This window comes from Nycticebus coucang, chromosome 20, assembly GCF_027406575.1.
Source record: "Nycticebus coucang isolate mNycCou1 chromosome 20, mNycCou1.pri, whole genome shotgun sequence".
Classification (NCBI taxonomy): domain Eukaryota; kingdom Metazoa; phylum Chordata; class Mammalia; order Primates; family Lorisidae; genus Nycticebus; species Nycticebus coucang.
The window spans coordinates 1,223,905-1,242,521 of record NC_069799.1 but is presented as its reverse complement, the minus strand read 5'-3'; the positions used below and the strand labels follow the sequence as shown (position 1 = coordinate 1,242,521).

General features: G+C 42.1%; 1 protein-coding gene across 4 annotated transcripts in view; it reads left to right on the top strand.

Moving 5' to 3' along the window:
- PLD1 (phospholipase D1) overlaps positions 1-18,617 on the top strand; it is a 354,936-nt gene that overhangs the window by 36,098 nt on the left and 300,221 nt on the right. For 3 of the 4 annotated variants that reach the window (XM_053572730.1, XM_053572729.1, XM_053572726.1), the window contains exon 2: positions 15,543-15,621. The exons of the other annotated variant lie outside the window; for it this stretch is intronic. The gene's annotated coding sequence lies outside the window, so the exon portion shown is untranslated. The remainder of the gene's footprint in view (positions 1-15,542; positions 15,622-18,617) is intronic. 4 annotated transcript variants of the gene reach the window in all.

Sequence of the window (18,617 nt, the reverse complement as noted above, 5' to 3'; positions counted from 1 at the left end):
CAAGGCATCTCATTGAAAGATGTGTGTGATAGGCCAGTATTTACATGAGATAAAAATTGGTAGAATTCTCATGTTACCTATTCAAGTTGATGTTTTGTCAGGGTGAGATATTTTGTTATATTAAAGACTTGTTGATTTGTAATTTGAGTAATTGAACCACACAGAAGCTCAAGCAACATGGGAGCTTAGATGACAAATCCTTTTTTTTTGTTTTTGGAGACAAAGTCTCAGTATGTCACCCTGGGTAGAGTGCTATGGCGTCACAGCTCACAGCAGCCTCAAACTCCTGGCCTTAAGCAAATATCTTGCCTCAGCCTGAGATGACAAATCTTATTGTGCCTTCCTGTATACATCTATGACTATAATGTTGCTTTGAGGCATAAGAAATTCTGAAATGCTGTTTTAATCCTCAAATTATATTCAGTTATGTTCAAGTATTTCTAGTGTTGCTAATTTACCCTTGCAATGCCCTGAGAATAGAATAATTCAAATCTAAGTAATTCTGATTTGGATGTGTGAGTGACTGCTTGGACGGCGTGCCTGATGCATTGATGTCCGACTCTGGACATCTATTCTAGGATTCTACAGTGCAGAACCGGTCTGTCCCGCCGTTTCCACATGGTTCCAAAAGACAGATTTTCTGGGTCTTTTCCTTGGCTTTGTAGACTCAGAAATTTACTTTTCTTTTTTTTTTTTGTGCAGACAGAGTCTCACTTTATCACTCTCGGTAGAGTGCGGTGGCGTCACACAGCTCACAGCAACCTCCAACTCCTGGGCTTAGGAGATTCCCTTGCCTCAGCCTCCCAAGTAGATGGGACTACAGGCACCCGCCATAACGCCCAGCTACTTTTTTGTTGCAGTTAGGCCAGGGCTGGATTTGAAACCCCCACCTTCAGTATATGGGGCTGGAATCCTGCCCACTGAGCCACAGGCGCTGCCCCAGAAATTTACTTTTCTTAATTCAGCCAATGATGAATGAAGCCTATTCATTTGCTTAAAATCAAATTCATGGGGGATTGTTGAAGATCAGGAAAATAGTTTATTTGTCCTGAGGAATTATTATTTCCAAATAGTCTGGGATAATTTATTGGTGGGAAAATATTCTCCTATCAGGAACATCTGCTATAAAACTACATTCAGGTCACAAGGCTGCTTGGAGCAAACAGAGCAGGATAAAGGGAGTCTGTTAGTCTTAATCCTAAAGCTCTGTTTCCAACTTAATCCCAGAAACATCCATTGAGTGCCTGCTCCATGTAAAGGAAAAGAAGCTGGCAGTTACTGAAGCCTTTCTATATGGTGAACACTGTGTTTAGTGCTTTTATACTTCTGTTTTTATATGCTAGTTGCATTTAATTTCATTTAATGGGTAAATTATCATGGATAGTGTAGTGTTAAAAAAAGAAGTAGCCTCACCCTTAAAGACTTTGTAGATCTATCTGTGCTGTCCAGTCCAGTGTCCACTACCACAGGTGGCTACTGGGGAGTTGAAATGTGGCCAGTACAAAATGAAATGTGCTTTGAGTATAAAATGCATGCTGGATTTCTAAGACATGGTACAACAGATATGTAAAATATCACATTAATAGTTTTTATATAGATCACATATTGAAATTACATAGTATTTTGGATGCATTAGGTCAAATAAAATGTCATTAAAATGTTTTTCACCTATTTCCTTTTACTTTTTCATATGGCTACCAGCAAATATTCCATCCTGTATTCTGCTGGACAGTACTGCTGTGGAAGTCAGATATGAACATAATTGCTAGGGTCTAGAAAAGCAGTTCTCAACCTGTGGGTCGCGGCCCCTTTCACAGGAGTCGCTTAAGACCATCAGAAAACACATATTTTTGAAAAACATATTTTTGCACACATGAATTAGTGACAAAAATAATTTTATGGTGGAGGGGGTCACTACAACATGAGGAACTGTATTAAAGGGTCGTGGCATTAGAAAGGTTGAGAACCGCTGGTCTAGACTGTCTTCCAACATTAGGATAAGTATTTAAATTGGAATAAGTGTTTTGAAAGATAATTTGTCAATATCCCACAATCATAAAATCTGGATTTTTACAGGAGTTAACTTAGTATTAGACACAAAACTGAGCTTAGCATAAAAGCACCTGGCATTGCATTTAACTTTTCCTTGTGAGTCACTCTAAAATACATATCTGTATTGTCAGTAGTGGTTTACTCACTATGATATGCCAGGCACTGTGTGAGTTACCCAGGAAAAGTCAAATCACATGCAGTTTTGGATTCAAATACTAGATGATTATGTCCAGGGGCAGACCTTCTGTGGGTAGGTAGTATCTGTGAAACCAGACGCAAAGTGATAGATGTCTTACATGTGACAGGTAGCCCTAGAGGTGAGTAGTCACTGGCTTGGCATCTGTGTCTGAGGTGGAGTTTGACTGAAAAGAGGACGTTGATGACACAGATTGTGGTTTCTGCTGACAGACAGGGGGAAGTGGGTGAGGGAGTAACTAGGGAGTAGCAAGAATAAAAGCTCTAGGGTGAGACAAGTGGGTCTTCTCTTTAGGAGGAGGAGGGGTACTCATGTGGGATGTGGCATGTGTGGTGGTGAACAGTGGGGGACATTGACTTTTGACGGTGGAAGGCTGGGCTAGGGAGTCCATGCTTTTCTTTGAGTATTTAAATGCCACCGAAAATACTGTACCTTAAAATCATTAACTATCTGATTAGACTTCTAAAATTCTGGATGCCTGAAAGAGTGCTGGTGTCTTTCTTTTCCTTTCTAACAGTGAGGTGACTCAGCACTTAATCTTTTAAAATAAATTCTCTTGAAATAATACTTTAAGTCTAGTTTTTCTGAGGTCCTCCAAATGTGGTATTTCTTTTGCTCCAACTAGCAACATGTTCCCTTTAGGAGGGAGAAGTATAAGATATAAAGAGATGTGCTGAGACACAGGATAAACTTTCTCTTGTGGCCAATTTGAAAAATATTTGAAAAATCACACCAGCTCTTCGTGTCTTGTATTTCCTGTTCCATGAAAAAAAAAATATCACTTCTATAGAAATTATTTTTAGGAACATGAGACAATTAATGCCCTTGGGTCTTAGAAAGACCAAATTAGTACCCAAATTGACCTAACACAGAGAATTATAACACAGAAAAGGGTAGAAGTGCTGAAAATGCTGGCTAGCATCACAGTTAAGAGGGTGGACTCGGGGTCAGACATCTGATTCAACTCCCATCTCCACCATCCACTAACTTTTCTCTTTCTTCTTCTAATATCCTTACATCAACAATTTTGCCTGCAATCCTTTGTCTCAGCCAGCTTTTTACTGTCCATCAGTGCCCCATGGAGTCTCCCTTTACTCACTTGGCCCTTGTGGTCCACTGAGGTCCCTGTGCTTGCCTCTCCTCTCTCTAGCCTACTCTCCTGCAAAACCCACCCCTGTCTAAAATCAGAACTGGGCGGGCATAACAGTTCTGATGACAGTAAGTTGGTGAGCAGCTTACCTCCCACACCGTCCACTGACGCTGGTGCTCTCTGGCAACCCTGCCGCATTCCACAGCACACTTGTCCTCCCACTCTCGCAGGTGACAATTTCATAACTTTGCCTCTTTCTTCAAACCTCCAACGTCCCTTTCCAGACTCTTTGCTACAAATCTTGCTCCTTATTTCCCTCAGAAACTAGAAGCAATCCAGAAAATGACCTCGTCTCCCCACTACTGAGTCCTCCCACGTCCACCCCTCCTCTGCCCACAACCCCCGCTCCTTGTGGCAGATGAATGGTGTGTACCCTAGTGGAGGTCCTCCCCATCCCCATCTGCACCCTGCCGGTTTAGAACTCTGCATCCTCAGGGATGTCCACTAGCTTTATTAAAGCTTCCCTTTCATTGAATTATTTCCTTTTCTCGGACATTCCATATCTTCCTTCTTTAAAAATGGGCCCCTATCTTTTATCTCCTCCTAGATTTGCCTCATACCTCTGTTCTTCTTTGAATACATCATCTGTTCTCACTGTATCCCGTTCCTTTCCACCTTCCCAGCTGTTAGGAACATTTTCAGCATACGGGGAGGTTGAAAGAATTTCAAAGTGAACGCCCACAACCACCACCTAGACTCTATAACTAATGTTTTGCTTTATTTCTTGGACACATTTTTTGTCATCTGTCCACCACTCTATCCTTTTCATCCTTCCATTTTTTGTTTTAGATTCATTTAAAGTAAGCTGCAGGCATCAGCACGCTCCTGAACATTTCAGTGAGCAGTTATTAGTTTAGTTCAGTATTCGTTTATAGTTCTCTAGTTCTCTTTTGGAGTAAAATTTATACACATAGAAAAGCACAAATCTTATCAAATTATGACAAATGCATGTCTTTTCTGCCACCCAGGCCCTAGTCAAGGTGCTGGACATGATCACCCCACCCAAAGTTCCTCAGTGGTTTCCTAGGCAATGTCCAGGCCACTCCCATGCCCTGCCAGAGGCATTTCCCCAACACATATTATTGTTGCCTTTCCAGAAGCTTTTTAAAGCTGAATCATACAGTGTGGCCTCCTTTGTGCAGGCTTCTTTTACGCAGCACAGTGTCTTTGAGACTCATTCACATCATGTGTTCTGGTGACCTGATCCTTCCCTTCCCGCAGCTGAGCACCACCCCACTGGGCAGCTGCATAGCAGTTTTCTGTTGATGGATACCTGGGTGGTTTCCAGTTTTTGGCTATTAAAAATTAACTTTCCATGAAAAGTCTTTTTGTGGATGTTTTCTTTTATCTTGGGCAGATACTTAGGAATGAAATTACTGGGTCATAGGGCATGCTTTGTTTTATAAGAAACCATTGAAGCTTTCTAAAAACCAGTTGTAGTTTTACACTCTGACCAACAGTGTAGTGTTGGGCTTGTGCTGTAGCTGTGCCAGAATTTGAGTCTGACAGTCTTTTTAGTATTTACCCGTCCTGGGGGTTATGTAGAAGTATCTCACTTTGTTTTTATTTTAATTTCCCTCATGAACAGTAACACTGAACATGTTTTCATGTGCTGTTTCCTGATCACTAGTCTGTGGGCCTTTGCGAACTGTTCAGTCAAATCTCTTGGTTGTTTTTAGTGAATTGCAGGCATTCATGACATATCCTAGATATCAGTCCTTTGTCAGGTATATAATTTGCATATATTTTCTCCCAGGCTATGACTTACCTACTCATTTTCCTAATGATGTCTTTGGGTGAGTGAATTCTTTTTTTGTTTTTGAGACAGTGTCTTGTTTGGGTTGTAGTGCAGTGGCATCATCATAGGTCACAGCAACTTCAAGCTGCTGGGCACAAGTGATCCTCCTGCCTCAGCCTCCTGAGTAACTGAGACTATAGGCACCTACCACAACACCTGGCTAGTTTTTCTATTTTTTGTAGAGGTGGGATCTTGCTCTTGCTCAGGCAGGTCTCAAACTCCTGGCATCAAGCACTCCTCCCACCTTGGCCTCCCAATGTGCTAGGATTACACATCTTAGTGTGAGATACTTTGTTCAGGTCAGCAGAAATTTTTAACATTAAGTCTAACTTTTCCTTTTATGTTTATTGCTTTCTGTAATATATCTAAAAGCTTTATAGTTTTAGATTTACATGTATGTCTATGATTCATCTCAATTTTGTGTATAAGTTCAGGGTTGAGATTTATTTATTTTTACCATGTATTTAGTTGTTTTAATATCTTTGTTAAAAGCCTTTTCATTCTCTATTTTGGGTTTCTCTGTCACCTTTGTGAAATTCCAGCAACCACGTAAGTGTGGTCTGTTCCTGAGCTCTCTGTCCTGTCTCCTTGCTCTGTTTGTTGGTCCTGCACCAGCTCACGCTGCCTTGATTCCTATAGACTAACCGTGAAGCTCCAAGTTAGTGCTGTAGGTTCTCCAACTTTGGTTATATTTTTTATGATTGCTTTGGATATTCTAAGTCCTTCTCATTTCTATACACATTTTAGGATGAGCTTCTCAATTTGTACAGAAAAGCTTGGAGAGATTATATTGGGATTATGCTAAATCTATCGCTCTAATAGCATAAAACAGACAATTAACAGTATTTAGCCTTTAATCTGTGCACATGGCACATCTACTTATCTAGGGCTTTGATTTCTTTCAGCAGTGTCATGTAGTCACATTCTCATTTGAACCTACTTTTTAGGCTTTTGTGCCTACGAGTCCCTGACCCAGCTCTGGGTCTCCCACAGTCGGCCCTCAGTCCTCTTTCTGCAGTTCCCTTCACTCCATCCTTGGAGCACTTCGTTGAACTGGCTTCTGTCTTACCTGCTCCCTGGTTTTCCTCCCACCTCATGGCAGCTTCCTTTTTACCTCCTTCACTGAATTCTCCTCCCTATAAATGTTGGACAGCCTTGGTCCTCAGACATTGCTCCCTTATCCACCATCAGTCAGTCTTGGGGTGAAAACATGTTATGTAAAGCCAACCACCATGTTTAAAGGCACTTGTCCTCCAATTTTATATCTCAGTCCTCAAACTCAGACTTACATATCCAAACCCCAGACTTACATACCCAACTTCTTACTGCTCTTTATTTGGTTTTCTGTAAGTTCTCTCAAACTTAACAACCCAAAAGGTGTTCTTGATTTGCCCTAAAACTCGCTCACTGCTGCTTTTCCCTGCTGCTGCCCACCATGTCCCCAGCTCAGTAGCCGGGTTCATCCCCCACTGCAGTCTTCCTTGACAGCTCCCTGTCTTCCATATTCAGCTTCACAACCCCCATCAGAAAATAGTGTTGTTTCTGCCTTCTCAGAGGTCTCACATCTGCCTCATCTCACTGTTGCCCTCCCCACCTGGACCAGACCATGGTGGGGTCCCCACAAGGACCACGGTGGACTGGTAGGCCACAAATCCCAAGGGGAGGAAGTATGAAGCAGTTTGAAAAATGGAGTAAACCAGTTTGGCTGGAAAGAGAGACCTTGTGAGAAAGCAGTTTGAAGAGTTTGAGAAGAAAAGAGGGTGGGAACTAAAGCCAGTGGCTAATGTGTGGCCAGAGCAATAGGAAGCCCTTCCTCACAAATACTGGGTAAGCCGGGAAGGAAATGCTTCCCAGCAATTAGGAAAGAAGGTACAGTACCAAGGGTTGTTGCTGCTGGGTGTAGTGTTTGGGTCCTGGGTGTCCCCTCAGCCTGTGGCACAGCGGGTGTATGTGCCATGTCCAGATACAGCACTCACAGGAGACCAGTGCTTCTGTTCTCAGAGCCTACAAACCAATTCTGAACTCTCTTTTTACTCATGAGAATTCCCCTCTACTTCATAGGTGACCTGCTAGTAGGCGAGTGACCATGTCCACTGTGGCTCCTTAGTAAAAAAGAAAAGGAAAAAAAAAAAGGAAACCTGGAAAATAAAGGTCAATGGACACAGTAACTTACATTGTAACATGCATATTAAGGAATATTCAGCTTGCTTTTCAATAAATATACTGTGTTGTATCGGACTAATCCTTTAAAGCTACATTCTCACTGTTGCATGAAGGAAGGCATGCCAAGGCATGGGGGGACAGTGTGTGTGAGCTGACCAGGTTGTCTAGCCAACCTTGAGATAATATTTGCTTGAAATTATAGTTTTGTGTAAAATTTTAGTAACCTAAAAGTGTTCCAGCTCATATACCTTAGGTTTTGTGACATTTGGGGGAATTAGAATATATTTCCAAAAAAATTGTAGTAATTGAGAAAATGACCCTGTAAAAATAAGAGAGGCAAAATGAAATGAAATATAGACAGGGAGCCATGAAAGATGTCCCAGAATAGGAGCTGGACGTGAAGACAAGGAGGGCCCTTGTCTTTGCCACAGCCCTGGCAGCAGCATCGCAGATTAAACTCTGAATGTTAGTGGTAGGCACTGACCAAAGAGGACAGAGAGCCCATTGTTTTATCTCGACCATCTGATTCCAAACTGATTGGTTAAATAAAGGCTTCTGTTTTGATTCTAGCCCAAATTAAAATTAACGAACTGAAATACTGTAAATCTTGTAATTCCCCCTTGGATCACCAATCAGAGCTAAATAAAAGCTCTGAGCTAAGAAATGAGTTAACTTGTTAGCTTTGCCTGGAAGTGGAGATCTGCAGGGAAGCATGGCTCAGCCCTTGGTCTGCACCCACCATGCCTCCTCTCCAGGCAGTGCCAGGCTGGTTCTGTGTGAGGTGCTTCACATCTTGAGCCTCTGCTGTTGTTGCCGGAATTTCTTCTTCGATAGGTACTTGGTCTCGGGGATTTGAAGAATGAACCCACAGACCACTGATCAGTGGTAAGATAGGATTTTTATTAGACAGAAAAGAATACAGAAGAAGTAAAAAAGCATCAGAGCTTCTTGCCAAGGGGGAGACCCAAGTTAGGAATCCCTCCTATGGGTCTTTTATTTAGGAGTATATATCACACGTTAGCCAGGACTCAGTAGGTATAAAAACACCTTTTCAAAGTCTTATCTGCATATTTTTGTCTCTCTCTCTCTTTTTTTTCTATGTGCCTATTTATGAATGAATGAATGAATGAATGAATGCAGTCTCTCCAGCCCTGGGCAAAAGGTCAGGGTGTTTCTTTTATGAAATTGCCCAGGCCCAGGAAAACTGGTGTCCCCTATCCAGCCTTGAATGGGGGAACCCTACATCAATCCTCCCTCTCTGAATAGAAACTCTAACTGCTGTTAGGGGAAAAAGGACGATGACTCAATTTAACTGCTTCCTGCTGGACCTGGCAATGATAGAAGGGGACAGTTAGGGTTTCTCTGGAAGGAGGGTGATCCAGGGGTCCGTATTAGAATTGGGCTTGGACTGGAACCATCTTTACTGTTTGTGGTCTGACGATGCCATTTCTGGAAGACACAAATCTGATTAGCACATTAAAAGGTAAGGGGAGAACAGTAAGAAGAGGGGGTAAATTACAATATCAGCAGTGTCAGGTTGGAAATAACAAAGTCAATGATATTAAAAGAAAACTACGTGAACACTTTCCTTGCTGTCATCTAAATAACAACTTCAAATTTTCTTTAGGCTCACAAGTGTAGGTGGGCTGTGGTTGATTCACGGTCTGCTTCTATAGAAGGTGGTGGGTTCCAGGATTTCACTCATGAATGATATATCCAGGAATCGATTCCCATAACTTTAACAGCTGTAGAAGAAGACAATAACAGAAAAGGGACCTTCCCAAGTTGGGGTCACGGAAGGTAAATTGGGGGAAAGAGTTTTGATTATGACTAGATCTCCAGGAGAGAAAAGCTCATTTAGTGTTGAATGTGAAGATGTATTCGGGAGGTTCTTAAGGATTTGCTGAAATTAGGTAAGAAGTAATATGTTTACTAATTCTGTAGTTTCTTGATCTTATAATAAATTGTTAGTTAAAAAGGGCCTTCCATATAATAATTCAAATGGGCTACAACCAAGTTTCTGAGGTACATTTCTTATTCTAAGGATAAGAATGGAAAGCGATTTAGTCCAAGGGAGATGAGTCTTTAGAGTTAGCTTTCGTAACTGTCCTTTGATTTTATCATTCATTTTTTCTACCTTCCCAGAGGATTGTGGCCTCCAAGAGCAGTGTAGATGATATTTTATGCCCAGGACTTTAGATAGTCCCTGTGTAACAGCTGCTTTGAAGACAGGCCCGTTATCACTTTGCAAACCTGGGGATAATCTCCTGTACTAAGCCTTTACAACTTCCTGGGCCTTTTCTGTTCTATAAAGGAATGCTTCACCCCAGTTAGTAAAAGTATCCACAAATACCAGCAAATATTGTATACCATGTACTTTAGGGAGGTGAGTGAAACCCATTTGCCAATCTTTACCAGGATATTTACATTGTTTTTGTATCCCTGTAGGAGCTACTTGGTGATTTGAAGGATTGTTTTTCTGACTTACATCACAAGTCCTTATTTTCTGTTTTATAGTTTTAAGTAAGTTTTTTCCATTAAAGAGAGCTTTAGCCATTTGATAGGTACTTTCAGTGCCCAAATGAAAAGACCGATGTAAAGTTTTAAGTATTTTCCTTATTTATTTATTTATTTATTTGCAGTTTTGGCTGGGGCTGGGCTTGAACCCGCCACCCCTGGTATATAGGGCTGGCACCCTACTCCTTGAGCCACAAAGTGCCGCCAGTTTTAAGTATTTTCCATTGGCTTGTGGCAGGTAATAACAAAAGTCCACTTCTATTTTGTAGTCAGCCTGCAGGAAGTAGTGAATAGTCTCTGGACAAAGCCCATTCCTTTTCTTTTTGGGTATATTGAGGTGCATGATTCCCAAATGAGGGGTACCACAAGGGCGATTATTCCCTTCTGTGGTGCTGCTTTAGTTTCTTTATCAGCAAGTTGGTTACCTTCAGAGATATCATCTATGGTTTTTTTGGTGTCCTTACAATGAATAACTGCTACCTCTTGTGGAGCATGAACAACTTGTAATAACCAGTCTATTTTATAGGGGAGTCATTAGAAGTTAGGTATTATATTTATATTATATTATATTAGAAGTTAGGTATTATATTTATATTTTATTTTATAGAGGAGTCATTAGAAGTTAGGTATTGTCTTTCCTTCCACATGGCAGCATGGGCATGTAACATGAGGAAAGCATATTTTGAGTCACTGAGACTCGTTTGTCTCTCCCAATTTCTAAAGCACGAGTTAAGGCTATTAGCTCAGCTAATTACACACTGGTTCCTGAAGACCCTTGTGCTATGGAAGAACATCCATCTGTATATAAAACCATGTCAGGATTAGGTAGGGGGGATTCTTATAAGTCTTCTCTAGCTGCCTAGGTTTATGCTATAATTTGTTGGCAATTGTGCCCTATTTCCTCACTGCACTCAGGAAGGAAAGTGGCAGGATTCAAAGTTGCACAGGTGCATAATTGTAGCACTGACCCTTCGAGTAATTAGGCTTGATATTTAAGAAGGTGGTTATCTGATAGCCAAAGATTGCCTTCTGAATTTAAAAGTCCAATAAGGTAATGAGAAGCACAAATAATTAGGTCTCTTCCCAAAGTTAGTTTAATTGCTTCTGGGGTTAAGAAGGCTATAGCTGCTATAACTCGCAGACAGTATGGCCATCCCATGGCCATGGTGTCAATTTCTTTACTAAGATAAGCTACAGGCTGCAAAATCGGACCCCGATGTTGGGTCATGACTCCTAGGGCAATTCCAGTCCGTGAAAGAGTGTTTTTCAGCTGTTGCAATGCCTTATCTGCCTCCGGTTCCCATTCTAGAGTTACCAGGCCTTCCTTTTGAGCAATTTAATTAAAGAATAGAGTGGTCTAGCTACTTCACTATATCCAGGAATCCAGAGTCTGCAAAAGCCTGTAATTTCTAGAAGCCTTGAAGCTGTCTGAGAGTTTGAGGTTTAGGGTGAGCCAATATTGATTCTATTCTTTCTTTGCTCAAGGCTCTCTTCCCCTGTGAAAGTTGGAGACCCAAATAGTGCACTTCAGGCACATATAGTTGGGTTTTAACATTGCAAACTTTGTACCCACAATCAGCTAGAAAGTTTAATAGAGGTTGGGTAGCTTTGTGGCATTCTTCTGCATCTGGCACTCTCAAAAGAATGTAATCTACATACTGAATAAGAGTTACTGTGGGATATGATAAATGACTCAAGTCTGGGCTAAGGCTTGTCCAAGTGAGTGAGAGCTGTCCCTAAATTCCTGGGGTAACACAATCCATGTGAGCTGGGTGTTGGAATCAGAGGGGTCTTCAAAAGCAAAAAGGTATTGGGAATTCTCATGAAGAGGAATGCAGAAAAAGGCATCTTTTAAGTCTAGGACTGGTAGCTTTTTCAGGGGTTTGAGAAAATAAAATATACAAATTGGGAACTATAGGATGGAGAGGAATGACTGCTTCATTTATAATGCAGAGGTCTTGTACTAGTCTCCAAGTTCCAACTGACTTTGGTACTCCTAGAATAAGAGTTTTACATGGACTACTGCAAGGTATTAATTTCTGTTGTTTTATAGATTTTTGTATTATGGGTATTAGCCCATTCTTAGCTTCTGCTTTTAGAGGGTATTGTTTGTTTGTTTGTTTGGAGACAGAGTCTCACTTTGTCTCTCTTGATAGAGTGCTGTAGTGTCACAGCTCATGGCAACCTTAAACTTTTAGGCTTAAACAATCCTCTTGCCTCAGCCTCCCAAGTAGCTGGGACTACAGGCACCCGGCACAACACCTGGCTATTTTTAAAGACAGGGATGTTGCTCTGGCTCAGGCTGGTCTTGAACCTGTGAGCTCAGGCAATCCACCCGCCTCAGCCTTCCAGAGTGCTAGGATTATAGGCGTGAGCCACTATACCCAGCAAAAGGGTATTGTTTCTGAGTGGGATAGATGGTGGGATTTTTAAATTTAATTTGGACTAGTTGAGCATATCTTGCTCTTCCCACCTGTCCCTTGGTAGCCCATACTTCTGGGTTAATTTTTCTCTAATAAGGGAAGGCATAGTATAGGTTCTTATCCTATATTCATATAAATGGTTGTTCCTACTTTAGTTAGTATGTCCCTCCCCAAAAGAGGAGCAGGACTTTCAGGCATTATTAGGAAGGGGTGAGAGAATAGCCAGTCACCCCAATTGCAGCTTAAAGGCTAAGAGATGAAATTGGTAGCCAGCTTTCCAAACACTCCCTGTATAGTTACAGATTTGGGGGACAGAAGACAAGGGTTAGAGAAGAATATAGAAAAGGTTGCTCCAGAAGAAGCAAAGGTTGTTCAGAAGGAATTCTGTCTCTTGACCCTCCACTATGAGGCAGACCGGGGGTCTTGATGGGAGTTGACACAAGCTGGAGCCATGAGGAATTGCCCCAGGCCAGGAAGAGGAAGAGACCAGTTTGGGGGCCAATGGGGTCACTTTCCCAAGAGGCCTTCACCTCTGGGGACAGGCTGCCCTCCAGTGGTCACTCTTGCATTCTGTACAGGGCACAGTGGCTTGTCTGACAGGTAGTGCTCCCAGGGCCAATCTCTCCTGAAGTGGCCAGTCTCACCACATTGGAAGCACTTGTCCTTAGCTCCTCTGGCTTCTCGCTGCCCTGAATGGTTCCCCTTTATCGGAATGCCATTACTAGAGCTGTTATTCTTTTCTTTTTTTTTTTTTTTAACTCCTTCTCTCTTTTTTCTCCTCTTTTTCCTGATCTCAATTATAAAAGACCACTGTGGGCATTTATTTATTTATTTATTAAATCATAGCTGTGTACATTGATATGATCATGGGGCTTCACAGATCGTTTGACACAATTTCATCACACTAGTTAACATAGCCTTCCTGGCATTCTCTCAGTTACTGTGCTAAGAGTACAGTAACCACTTACATTCCACATTTACCAAGTTTCACATATACCCTTGTAAGATGCACCGCTGGTGTAATCCCACCAATCCCCTTTCCTCTACCCACCTGCCCCCTCCCTCCCCTCCCTTTCCTCCTTCCCCCTATTCTTAGGTTGTAACTGGGTTATAGCTTTCATGTGAAAACCCTAAATTAGTTTCATAGTAGGGCTGAGTACATTGGGTACTTTTTCTTCCATTCTTGAGATACTTTACTAAGAAGAATATGTTCCAGCTCCATCCGTGTAAACATGAAAGAGGTAAAGTCTCCATCTTTCTTTAAGGCCCCTGTGGGCATTTTAAGAAGATACTCCAGGTTATGATCTGGGCCTAGAGTCAATTTTTGGAGTTTTCTTCGAATGTCTGGGGCCACCTGTATGATGAATTTATCTTTTAAAAATAATTTAAAAGAGTCGATGTCAACTGGGTGTGTTTTCTCATCGCCTCCCTAAGCTGCTAAGGAAAAGCTGAGAGATTTTCACTTTACTCCTGGTAAATAGTAGACGACTTAGAATAATTCATAGGCTTTTTCTTGATTGATTTAAACCTTCCAGGATGCATGTTAGAAAATGTTTATACCACTAGTTACCTTGTTTCTCAGGGTCCTATTCAAGATCCTCAAAGGGAACCGCCTATCTTCCCCGTGGGGAAATTGTCCCTTTCCTCAGGGGACAATTTCAGTATTGGACATGAACCACAAATCATCCCACTTTTTGGCTTTATCTTGGATTTCATTTTTCTCATTTAAAGTTAAAGTTTGATCTAGTAGTAGCATTACATCTCTCCAAGAGAGGTCAAAGCTTTGTCTTAACCCTTGGAGAACATCTGTGTACCTATTTGGGTCATCCAAAAATTTCACTAAATCAACTTTAATTTGTTTTAAATCTGCTAGAGAAAATGGAGTGAATACTTGCACATTTCCCTTCTCACCACCTACAGCCTACTAAGGGACACAAAGAAGAATATGGTTGTTTACCAGGGGTCCCAAAAGGACCAGAAGAAACCACATTCTTCTGTGGTTTCTGAAAAACACAGATTGTTTCTTGGGGTTTTCTAAAGGCATCAAGGAAGGTGCAGGAGATGAGGATGGCAGGTTTGAACTAGACAGCATCTCTGTCTGGAATCCCTGGCCATTTGGGGAAGTTACTACAGCCAGGAGAGCTAAATCTATCTGACAGGTTTTACACAGTTGGGGGTTGTCTCTGAGAAAAAAGAAAGTTTGTACATAGGACACTTTAGACCACTTCCCTTCTTGTTTACCATAATTTTAGAGTACCCTCTGGTGGTTACTATTCACCATTGTAGAGTTGATACTGAGGCCAGGCCTGGGTGCAGAAGAAAACAACACATTCTTTCTTCGGCATCTGGGGATCAGACATGCTTCAGTGCTTCAGAATACAGTCCAGGAGGGTGTTTTGGCAGTACAGGCTAAAATATCAGGTACCTGGGAGCCATAGGGGCCCCACCCGATGCCAGTTCTCTCGGCAAGAGAACATGTTACCTGGAAATTCTCTTAGATAGAGAACATTACCCATCTGTGGGAAAGAACAAATGTCCAGCATCTTAATCAATCTCACTCGCTGTGTTCTGGGTTGTCAAAGCGTCCTCTGATCAACCCAGAAAGCCTTCCAGCCAAAGAAAAGGAAGCATCTTTCCAATGCTTGGCAAAGAATCCCTGAGAAGAGTAGCCTCCTCAGCCCTTGTGCTTGTCTGGATTTAGCCACAATTACCAATATAGTGCTTTGGTACCTGCTGGTTCTCCTGTTTTTATTACTTGTTGGCAAGTAATTGAGAAATCAGGTATTGGGGAGTATGATCCCACCTGATGCAAGTTCTGCCCCTTTCTGTACCTGCCATTGAGTATATACATGTCAATCAAAGTGGGGATGAGCCCTACCCTGGAGAAAATGACTGTGAGGTACTTGCATGTGTAACCCTTTATAATTTTTACAAGCTTTTTCTAAATTCCCAGTAATAAAGGAAAATAGGTTTTTATTATGAGCAGGTCTTTAATGCTATGTTTTCCAACCTCCTTTCTTCCCCAAAGTTAGCAAAGAAACAATAATTAAACTCAGGGTTGAGAGACATTCTAAAATATTTGCATTAGAACCAGCTACAACTAGCCCAAGTCTCAGAGAAACCTGGAATGACTTTGAACCCTTCCATTTACAATAGGCCAGAAAAAAAATCAAATATCCAGGGTCATTTTCTTTGCCTTTCTTCATTTTTAAAGATTTTCTTTCTTTCCCTTTTTTCTTTTAGAGAATGAACTGTAGCTTTGGATTTAGGGCCAGTCTTACCTCGGGGGTTGCCTAGGTTCCTGATTGCCCAGAGAAGCCAGGTAGGAGAATTATTTTGCCCTCTGTTTGGAGCTAACTTCTAGGTCTCTGTTCGGTGGGTAGGGCATTGGCCACATACACCGAGGCTTGTGGGTTCGAACCCAGCCTGCGCCACCTAAACTACAATGACAACTGCAACAACAACAACAACAACAACAAAAATAGCTGGGCATTGTGGCAGGCACCTGTAGTCCCACCTACTTGGGAGGCTGAGGCAAGAGAAGATCTTATGCCCCAGAGTTTGAGGTTGCTGTGAGCTATGATGCCATAGCACTTTACCCAGGGTGACAGCTTAAGACTATGTCTCAAAAAAAAAAAAAAAAAAAAAAAAACCTCAGTTTTTTTCCTCAAACACACAAAAAGCCAGTTGAATTAAATTTTGCAGTGAAAGGCAATGAAAAGAACCTTTGTGAAGCATGCTTATGATATCTGAAAATGCCAGAAAGAGCCAGTACAAGCTTAACTAAATATATAAAGCAAACCTTTACCAACACTAAAACGAAGCATGCAAAGGAGAGAGAGAGAAAGTGGCAGGGATTTATAGAGATAAATACAAAAAGCTTGGGACCATGAAAGAGAAGAGAAGATAGTAGAAGAGCTGGGAGAGCACATTTTTCAGAAGGCCCTCCAGTGCCCGAGGGTCAGAACCATTGCTGGGGACCCCAGGACCTCTGGGCATTACTTCTGTTTTGCTCAGCTCTCAACCAGAGAAAAGGGGTAGAGACAGAACAGGCTCAGAAGCCTCCTAACATTCCCTATGGCTTCTTCTGGAGCCAAAGTGAATTAGAAAATACTCCCCAATAGCCTCTCACCCATGACCTGGAGGTCAGCAGTAGCGTTGTGATGAGCACCCAAATTATTATCTCCATTATCATGATTATAGAGAAAAACAAGATAGAGTGTAGACGTGGGTGGTCCCATTGCTTACCACAAACCTTCAATCCTGGACGACGCCCCCAAAATATGTCACCGGAATTTCTTCCTCAATAGGTCCTTGGTCTCAGGGATTTGAAGAATGAACCCGTGGACCACAGATCAGTGGTAAGATAGGATTTTATTAGACTGAAAGGAATACAGAAGGAGTAAAAAGCACCAGAACATCTGGCAAAGGGGGAGACCCAAGTCAGAAATCCCTCCAGTGGGTTTAGGAGTATATATCACACTTTAGCCAGGACTTGGTAGGTGGAAAAACACCTTTTCAAAGTCACTGAGTGTATTAATAAATGAATGAATGCAGTCTCTCCAGCCCTGGGCAAAAGGTCAGAGTGTTTCCTTCATGAAATTGGCCAGGCTTAGGAAAACTATCCAGCCTTGAATGGGGGGAACCCTGTATCACTGTGACCACAGCTCAGTGATAGATGCCACCATCCATCCGGGGCTGGCACAGTGCTGGGCCTAGGAATTGGTGTCTTCTTAGTCTGTTCTGTGCTGCCAGCGAGCTCCTGCTGGGGTCCCAGGGCTGAGCTGAGGTGCACACAAATGAAGGAGGCCGACTTCTATTATCTTAGGGCGTGGATTAGGCGGCGGAAAAACACAAAATCTGAAGTCTTGGGTTCACATTCTGGATTTGAATGCTGGCTTCATCTCCTACTAGGGTCCCTGTTCCTAAATGCCACTTTAAGTGTCTTCCCGTGGCTTTTTCCTCTCCTTTTAAGTCCGATGTTCCTTACTTTTATGTGCCACGGAGACCTCCTTGACAATCTAATGAAACTAATGATCAATCTACAGAATAATGTTTACCATGTAGGCATTATTTAACATAATTTTACTACATAAAATTAAAATGCATAAGATTATAAAGGAAACCAATTATACAAAGTTATCAATATACTAAGTAAACATGCAATACTGTAATCCATGCTGTTTATTAAACTATATTATTTACCAATATCTAGTGGCAGCTCTAACAACTATTGTAATTTTGAAGAGTGATAAATAGAATCGATACTTTGAGATATTTGCAATAACTATAATGTGATATGTAAATGTATTTTATTTCTATAAATAAGTCACAGGAATGGCTAATTTTACTATGGATTTTTTTAACCTACATTTGTAATAGAAAGAAATGCTAAATTTCAGTGAGAAGTTAGTAGAAATACAAATGAAAAATTTTCCCACCCACATCCTGATTTTGTCTGATAACCTCAGAACCTCTTGCCTTAAAACTTCACCCTTTCCTCCTATTCTGTTCTTTCATCAGGGGCCAACTCTGTGCCCCACTGGCCCCCAGCTGCTGCTGCACTTCTCATGTCAGTGACACCTACATGTCATGTCTCCAGTGAGAGGAGGACAGGCCTTCCTCTCCCACAGGGGCTCAGACCTAGCCTCCCAAAGCGAACTCCTGGACGTGGCCTTCCCATGCCCTTTACCCACCAGCCTGCTCCTGCTCCTGGCTCCTGGCTCCCGGTTCCCGGTTCCCTAGCTCCCTGAATGGCATTCACAACCATGCATGGCTCAGCCTCAAACTTGGCTGGATGAGGGAGAGAGCTAGTGGACAAGCTGCTGCCCAGGTTACCCTACCAGTTCTACCAGTAAAAGTCTGTGAAAGTGTAAACGTGCACATTTTAAAGCACTGGTCTGTCCTTCCCTTTAGGGTCTGTGATTTTTTCTTACCCAGAAAGCCCTGGTTCCTCCTACTTAACCTTTTCAACCTACACATTGGGTTACTTTCTGGTTCAAAATCCTTAGGGGATGATTCTTTGTCCCCATGATATGGCATCAGAGGACTCCCTTCCACATAGCACTTCCTCCTGCCAGTCCCGCAGCCTCTCCAAGCTCCCTGCAGGCAGACCCTCTCAGCACCCTCCAGTTTCCCCCACCTTGGGGGCTGATGCTTTTAGGTCTCAGTTCTGTGGCTGCTTCTCTGGAAAACCTTCATGAGGACTGTTCAGAGCAGTTCTTATTCATTTATTCCCCCTCTGTTGCATTTGCCCAGGACCTGCCAGGGTTTCACAAGTGGCGTGTGCTCAGGAAGATAGTTCTATAGCATACAGTG